Source organism: Tenrec ecaudatus, chromosome 1 (assembly GCF_050624435.1).
Source record: "Tenrec ecaudatus isolate mTenEca1 chromosome 1, mTenEca1.hap1, whole genome shotgun sequence".
Classification (NCBI taxonomy): domain Eukaryota; kingdom Metazoa; phylum Chordata; class Mammalia; order Afrosoricida; family Tenrecidae; genus Tenrec; species Tenrec ecaudatus.
Window position 1 is genome coordinate 259,858,825 of NC_134530.1, and position 8,935 is coordinate 259,867,759.

An 8,935-nucleotide genomic window follows, 5' to 3' on the forward strand; every position below is an offset into this window, starting at 1 on the left:
AACTACTTTACATGGGGGTTTCTAAGATCAACTGCGGCAGCACAGTATAAACCTGAAGCCCTGCGATTGCAATCTGGTGACTACCTTTGTCCAGGAATACCCGGTATCTGGTAAATCAGCATTGGGCTTAACTCAGAGAGCTCTCTAAGCGATGCAGTAGAAAGAGCGATCGAAACCACACTCAGGAGGCAGGAGAAAGCAGATGCCTGCCTTGGTGGTGCAAAGGGTCAAGCACTGGCCGGTAAACCTAAAGCTTGGTGGTTTGACCCCATCATGTACTCCAGGAGAGAAAGACAGAGCATTGCACTTCCAGAGTCTTACAAAACCCTGAGTAACTGTTCTACTCTGTCATATGGGGTCACTATGAGTCAGTCAGAAGGCATGAAATGGCATTGGGCTTGGTTTGCATTCTTTTTTTTTTTTTTTTTTGTAGTTAGTTCAAGGATCGTTTGTTGGCCCTTAGGAGCGTTTTCCAGTCCAGTCTGTTGGGGTACCACGCCCTGGCCCCAGAGTCCACTTTCAGCATTCCCTGGGGACCTTGCCGCTCCATTCCCTTGCTGTTCTGCTGCACTCCCTCAGTGCTTTGCCTCGGTGTGGTGGGATCAGGTCAGGTGCAATTCCCACACTGTGTCTCCGGTGCTGTCCCCTGTATCGCCCTTAGTCACTGAGGGGCATCATTTCTCATAGTGGGGCCAGCCATGTTGTTCTCTCTGTGGACTGGCTGCTCTAATAAGGAACATCATCCACACGGCCTGGTGGGCCAGGCTGTGCTCCACTCTCTCCTCCTCCCCCTTCATCTGCTCCCATGTGCTCTGATCAGATATGTCTGGTTTGGATTCTTGAAGCTGGATTCTAGAAGGCATGTGGCCTTCTAAGTGCAAGGTAGGGCTTCAAGCCGACAAGCTGTGCTAGTGGGATTGAGAAAGAGGAGGCTCTCTGCTGGTGTAAAGATGTACAGTCTTGGAACTCAGTCACCAGTGGTATCCTCTTCTCCAGTGTTGCTATGCGTTGGAAGCTGAGAACGATTGAACAAGATCCTGGGTCCAGCAGAAAGGGAGCAGGCATAGAGAGGGAGACATTTATCTTGTCTTCCTTGAGCATTTCCCAATGTCTGCAGTTCTGTTGGCAAATGCACCAGCCCCTTCACAATGTCTCCATCTCTTCACAGCTTTCTTCTTTGTTCCAATAGCACCTCCCTCGTTGTTAACTCCCTGGGTGCCCACTGGCAGCATGGATGGACCTTTTACATTCTATTGATTTCTCTGTACAAATAGAAGCACATTAGCCTAGGAAACAATAAGTCAATTCTTTTGAACTCTTTACATGTCTGAATAGGGGGTTCCTGTGTGGTTGGTTGGATGTTTGTGGTTTGTGACTATTTGTTTGCATTGTCTCTGCTTTGTGTTTTACAGAGTCTGCCGATTTAACCTGGGTCCCTTTCCATGTCGTCACTGTGGCTCTTTGTGGCTCGAGGCTTTTCTACTTCAAAAACACACGTAAGCAAGTCTCCTCAAGAAGTCTCACAATGTCGGTGTTCTGTGACTCACCTCGCAGCTGTGCAGGAACATCACGAAGAACCCTTCCCTCGGTTTGCACCTGGTGGGTATGTCTGTGCCGATGGGCCTGCAGACAGTCGAGCTCAAGAAGCACACATTTGGATATGTTTCAATTGCTGAATCGCATGACACGTGGATGACATGTTAATAAAGCTGTTTTTTTTAAGAAAAAAGAAGCACAAACAAATTTTACATATAAGTACACGTGTCTTCATTTTAACGGTTGAATGTGTAATCAATTTAATTCAGAATTTGTTTGTTGGGCATCGACTGTATACAATACACTGTATTTGTCATCTTGGAAGTTACAGCGAGGAATGCAACCCGATCCCTGTCTCCAAAAGACTTCGCATTCAGCAACAGAACACGACGATGGTAAGCACGGTAAAGGTTAGAACGGGCAGAAATGAAAAGGCATTTCTCCGAGGCCACTGAAAGCCATTGTCACACATAAGGTCATGCGAGTCTCCATTTATACTTCCCCGAAGTTCATAGATGGCATCATAGGTGACCCTAAGTGGTGGTCATTGCACGTTCCTCCCTTATCTGTAGTTCAGACTTAAAAATGAATAAATTCTGAGTTGATAAAATATTCTAGCAATAGATAAATGATGTGACTGACAACTCCTAATATTACCTTTCACATGCCTCTCAAGCCTCCCAGAATGCTCACAGTTTTAGATCGGTTCTCTTCCTCTTTGCCATCTCGGCACTTCCATTTACAGAGGATGTATTTCATATATCTATGACTATGAACAGATGTTTCCAATTTATTCATTCCAATTGTTACATTCCAGGGGGTTGTTTTGTTAGTCATTACACTTATTAAAGCACGGATTAAACAAAGATTAAAATGGGCTGAGGCTTGTTCACAGTGGGAGATTTTTTTTTATCATGGCATGATATTTGCCAGGCCCATCTGGCACCCCGGTGGGGAGAGATGGAGGCAGGGTGGAAATGGAAAGCCCAGAAAGAAAAAGACTTTCGTTTGACCTTCAGCTCGCTGAAGCTGAGAATGGCATTTCCATGCTCTCCTGCTGTTGATTCTGTTGGGAAGTTGATTCTTTCAGTAGCCCGGCTGAAGGTGGATGATTTCTTCACGAGCTTGCTTTGTGCTTTTTGCTTCACAGCTTTTTGTAAAGGTGAATCAGAGTGCATACGCTGCTGGTGCTTCTGTGTGTATGTAGTTCAAGTTACATGACTTTGCCACCGGATTCTAATAGTTAAGTGGCAAAGAAAGCCAAAATACAGAATTAGCTGAGCTCTGTCATACTTGGAAGGAGACCTAGTGGCACTGTGAAATAGGCCACGGGCTCCTTAACTCGAAGGTCCGGAGTTCAAACCCAGCACACACTCTGTGGGGGGAAAATAAGGCTGCCTGCTCCCTTGAAGATTTACCCTATGGGTCGGCATGGAGACAATGGCAGAAAGTTGGTTTCGGTTTGGCTTTCACACGTGGAGGAGAAAACATAATTGGGGTTAGGAAGGAAATATAAAACCAAAAATATCTGAACTCAAATACCATCAGGGTTGTTATATTGGCAGGATGAAAAATCAAACAAACAAATCAATAACACTCCTCCCAGGCACTGTCACTGGCCTTTTGTGTGGTGCCGAGCAAGGCTCATGCTTTCAGAAATGTGTGCAGTGGTGTAACACTTCATGAAAGGTAGAACACTTGACCTTCTCAATCCTTAATCTGAAAATACCAGAGAATTTTAGGATAAGGAGGACATGAGTTTTCAAACAGGGCAAATGCAATGAGCAAGCGACCCTTGGCAAAGGTCACTGTGTCTGTCCTCTGTGGAGGTGCGCTTGGAACGGAGATCTTCCGACTGAATCCTCTTGGCTGAAATGAAATGATAGGGCTCATTGTGCTCGTTCCTCAAACGAAGAAACGCTCCCTGGATTCTCCATCATAGCATTTCTGTGTGTGAATGTAACTTGGAATCCTGGTTGCTCAGTGGTTAAACACTTGACCGCTAACCAAAAAAATCCCACATAAACCCACTGCGCAGTCATAAAGAGATTAGCCTTGGAAAACCTGCGTCCAAGGTCAATTCGATTCTGTCCTGATAGGGTTGCTATGAGTCAGAGTCAACTCGGCAGCAATGTGGTTACTTGTGTTTTTGTTTTGTGCTTAAGGGAGAGAAGAGGTATGATAACTGTAACATCTTCAGATGAAAAAGAAAGCTGACATGATTTTCAGTAAAGTTTGCTCAATGCCTATTTTATCTCAGAGACTTCATCAAAGAATCTGTCTCTCTGACATTTGGTACTGATTCAGATGAGCTGGGTAACAGCCAACTGGAGGACAGCATCACTTTCATACTTCCCGTGGCCTTCTGAACTCCTTCTACCCATAACACTGTTGCTTCATCCACATCTCCCCACACAGGCGTTTTCAAATGATAACAACCAGCACGCCCACAACCACTGCAAAACTCACTTGAAAAACAAAGAGAAGCCTCACCCTTCCCTCCCGCCTGCTTCACGGAGACTGCTCTCCTTGGGGTCCCTTTGGATCAGCTAATCGATTCCCCTCGATTCAAAGCAGAGCAAGGCCGAGCTGGGAGAGAACCCACACAGGACAGCAGTGTGAGGAAAGGAAGCTATGTGGCAATGTCATGGAAAAGTCTCCTTTTCCTGGTGACGGAGTTAGTACTAGTATGCCGATCTGGGCTCTTCCTCCTGCATGTTTCAAATCAAAAGGAAGCATGGGGTGGCATTAAAATGTCTCCACTGTCAATGTCATTGTCTCTGTTAATTTTCTATTTCTTTCCTTTCCCTCTTGAGAGCCTTCTTCATACTATAACCATTCCCTTGGCTCAAAGCAAAGAATACCAGAAAAATGTTTACTTGTGTTTCATTGTCTATGCAAAGGCCTTCAACAGTATGACCATGATAAACCGGATAACCTGGAGAAGAATGGGAATTCTGGATCACTTCACTGCGCTCATTTGGAACTTGTACATGAATCAAGAAGCAGTTGTGTGACCAGAACAAGGGAATACTGCATGGATTAAAATCAGGAAAGGTACTGTATATAAGTATACTGTAGATACTCGTGTATAAGCCAAGTTTTCCAGCACATTTTTAATGCAATTTTGTGGTAAAATTAGGTGCTTCTGCTGACATTCGGGCAGCTTATAAAGGAGAAAGCAGTCGCAGTGTGTATAGTTTGGGGGAAGGTGGAGCAAGAGGAGAAAACAACAGCACAACAGCATAGTGGCAAGAAAAGGTTTTGCATTAATCAGACCTGATTCTTAATCTGACTTTTTAAAAATCTGTGTGGTCCTCTCTGGGCTAATAAACATTTTGTTGTTGTTGTTTTTGTGTGATTTGAAGTCATTTTCAACTCATGGAGAGCTCAGGTGTCAAAAGATTCACAAAATTACACTTCTTCTCTCATGGCCAATTTCTGAGCAGAAACTTAGTTCCACGTTCTCTCTCTCTTTTCAGCTCCATGAAAGGCACTGTCCCTGAGAAAGACTGTTCTGTTTGTTTGGACCCTGGAGGAAAAAACACATGGAGCGGAGCAGCAACCAATCTGCAGCCAAAGCCTGCATGAATGACAAAGTTCTAGAACTATAAAAGGCTTCAGTTTGGGAGTTATTTGTGACCATAATATAACACAGCCCAAGCTTCCTGGGATACTCTAAACTTCGAGATGAATAAAGCCTGTAACGTTCAACCTGCATAAGTGAATGTCAAGGTGGCGAGCGATGACAATGATGTCAGTGATGGTGGTGGTGGTGGTAATAAATGCTAACACTTGACAAGCACTGCTTCTGTGTGAGATCCTACTCTTAGAGCTATATTCCTATCCATTCGTTTCATCTGCAAAGAACAAGCTTTTGAGATACACACTGTCATTATCTACACTCTGCAGTGGAAGAAACAATCAAGTAAGCTGATCGGTGACTGGATAAAGCAGGACAATAAGGAACCATGAAAGCGGTCTGTGTACGTTCTTCCTACCTCTCCTATTGCCTGCTCCTCTCCCTCCTCTAAGGACAGGGTGTCAGAAGGCAGGAGGGCAAGTCATAAACTTGATGGACTGATGGACGAAAGCCTCTATCCTGAAAGTCACTCCACAGTGGGATGTGGCATTTCCCAGGTCTTCCTTTATACTCTTTCCAGGTCTAATTGGACTTTGCCTGGAGCTGTTTTTGCTAAAAACAGATGTTATATCTTTTATCATGGGACCAATTTCTGGATATTGAGGAGTTAAGATGTATGATCTCACCATTAACCTCAGCTACCACAATCCCATGGCTTCATATATGACCCAATCATTTCTGTGGTTTGTTCAAATGCAATAAAATCGCATTGTTTACCTCAGTGGCAAATTTAATTAATTTGAAAAAGACATAATTTGAATATTTTAAGTGAGCATTGGGTTAGAAAAGAGAGGGCCCTGACTCGTCCTGTCTTACAACCTATGTCAACATGAGTAGAAGGAACTTAACACAAAACAGCTACTTAGAGCAGTGGTTCTCAACCTTCCTCATGCCATGACCCTTGAATACAGTTCTTCATGTTGTGGTGATCCACCACCAACCATAAAATTATTTTCGTTGCTACTTCATAACTGTAATTTTGCTAGTTATAAATCGGTGACTCCTGTGAAAGGGTCATTTAACCCCTGAGTTAGTTAGTTTATTGTGCCAACCTGGCCGATAAACACATGTGGGATTAATTGAAGGGCAGGGGGATAAATGGCTCAGTGAGCCTCGCCTTTCTAGTTCTCGGGTCTCTTGCTTTGTGATAGTCGCACCAGGGTGCAGTTTCCTTAGCAGTTCCCAGCTTCAGCTTGCAAGACTCACTTCCTGCAAGACATCCCCAAGGAGAAGCCACATGGCCCTGCCCCGATGCAGCCCTGGGTGCCGGAGCACCCATGTGGAAACTCCTGCCAGTGCTGAGATGTTCACAAATTCACTGACTTTGCTTCTGCAGTCAGCATCATTGTGTCTGTTTTGTGAGATGGAGGAGGACTTTCTGGATTGGTGTTGTAACTATGGGTTAATGTTGGACTTGTGGGCTTGGGCAGCACTGGGTTGGGATGTTTTCTTGGTGAGCACCTAGCCTACATATAAAACTCTCTCTTATAAATGAATTTCTATGGATTTGTTTCTCTAAAGTACCCAGACAAATACAACCCCCAAAGGGGTCAAGACCTACAGGTTGAGAACCGCTGACTTAGGGGATATTGCAAAGGCCAGAGAGTTTCAGAAGGGTAAACGAAAAAGCATAATATGAAACCAAATGAATTCTGAGGTTGCATTTCTCCTTGCTGAAAAATAGAAATGATCATTACTTGTGACCTGTCAATATTTTGATCTCTAAAAAGTCATGAGATTCCAATACTCTTCGGCATTGGGCAGCAGCAAAGCGATGCTAACTTTTATGAGCAAGTCAAGATATCACTATGTATGTTTACATACGTCGGGGCTTCAATGTGCTTTGAAACAATGGGATTAAAAGAAAATGGAATTTTTCATGAACTTTTTGAAGCCCTCTTATGTGTTATATAGACGTGTTTGATGGTTTTTAAGGCATCGTTGAGCCAGGTCCCGTTCACAGAGGCGGTATCTGTGAGCATGGAGGTGCTGCTGGCATAGCTGAAGCAGTGTGACTCCAGGCCTAAATTAAAACTCCATCCGCAATGAAACGGAAATATTCATTTACACTGTTCTGAGAGCTCCGTTCCTTTGTAAACATTTAACTACTTGTGACACCAAAAGAACAAGAGGCAGGATTTTTTAACTTGAAGGAGAAATTGTTTGTTAGAGGCGTCTATTAAGAAGGTTTACCCTGCTTGATCTAAAAGGAATGCCTTGATCGAGCTCATCCTCAGGGCCCAGCAAATGGGATGAGGCTAGACAAGATTATGAGGAAGTCTATTGCTGTCTCAACCCTTGGTGAAGCAAACAACAACCAATCCCAAGTCGAATTCCTGACGCCTCCAACTTACACTGGTTTGCTGAAATTTTCACTTCAGTCCTTGTTTACTGTTTGTAAATCTATTTTAAAATGTAAACTTGTTACTTTAAGATAAGTGGAAAGGAAGATTGCAGCTGCAATACAGACAGCTATTGACTGGATTATCTTTGCTAGGATGTCTTGTTAAGCAAATCTCCAGACGTTACTAACCGTGGGATATAATATACTTTAGTATGTAACTAATGTCTAAAAGTTTAAGATTGTAGTTTAACAATCCCTTGTTTGCCGTTAATTAGAGTTTAATAACCCTTTGTCATGCTTCCATCTTCCCTTTCTCAGCCAGTGAAGCCCAATGCGATTGTTGGCTTCACCTGATATAAACCACACTCTCTGTTTGCAATTCGAAACCCGCATTCTTGCGTATCTCCCCATTTCTCAAAATGTGTTGTTGTGATAGCCGTCCATCGAAATCTTTGTTTTCATTTCGAGTGGAGCCCACGTCTACTGTATTTGTCACTATGGAATTTATTGGTGATCATAAGAGGACTGGGCAATGACTGTCTCTGGGACAACAGGAAATCAGAGCTTCAAGCACTGGCAAGCGCTTCCTGAAGCCTTTCCGGTTTTGTTTTGTTTTGTTTTTTTATCATTTTATTGGGGGCTCGGACAATTCTTATCACAATCCATCCACCCATCCACTGTGTCAAGAACATATGCACATTTGTTGCCATCATCATTCTCAAAACAGTTGCCTTCTACTTGAGCTCTTACACCTCCTGCTCCCTTTCCGGTTTATCACAGGCTCTCAGAACCTATAGCAAATACACACCTCGTGAGTTCAAGCCTCCCCTTTCTGTGTGTGTGCCTCAATATGTTTTAATTGAGGGGATTTGTCTTCCTCGTTCCCTTGTCTTTCCTTTTCAATGAAGCACAGGTTCCCTTGGTTTGAGGTTCCTTACAAGGCATTGCAGAACCTTAAAAGGCTGCATTTCTAATCCCCAAAGCAGCCTTTGTTAGAGAGATTAGTTGGTTCTGTTGAAAAGGCTTCAGAAGCTAAGGTTATGCGACTTTGGGGAATTTGGGAAATACCAACTCTTCGGCGTGTTTATTTTGGCTGGTTGGTATGATTCCATGAAAGGCAGTTTGGATAAGACACCACTACTCCTTAGGAGTTTTGAATTTTCAAAGATAATTTTTCTGCATAGCAAATTAGAACAAAAGGGATCTCAAATGAAGACATTCCAATGGGACTCATTTGCATTTTGCAGCCTCTAAATTATGTTAGCAAAGTAAAATAAACATTCTGCAGAATTCTGGTTCTAAATTGACTCAACGGAGTAAAGAGTTGATGCATTCAGGTTCTGAATTGCCTAGAACAGTGAAAAATTAGGAAGCTGGAACTCTGTTGTGCCCACAGCTCCTTAGACGGCTCA

The 8,935-nt window shown here is 43.5% G+C and overlaps 1 long non-coding RNA gene across 1 annotated transcript; it reads left to right on the top strand.

Moving 5' to 3' along the window:
- Positions 1–3,971: 3,971 nt before the first annotated feature.
- LOC142437450 (uncharacterized) lies at positions 3,972–5,799 on the top strand. The gene is made up of 3 exons (XR_012782200.1): positions 3,972–4,213; positions 4,440–4,593; positions 5,019–5,799. It is a non-coding gene; the product is annotated as an uncharacterized LOC142437450 (long non-coding RNA).
- The last annotated feature ends 3,136 nt before the right edge of the window (positions 5,800–8,935 follow it).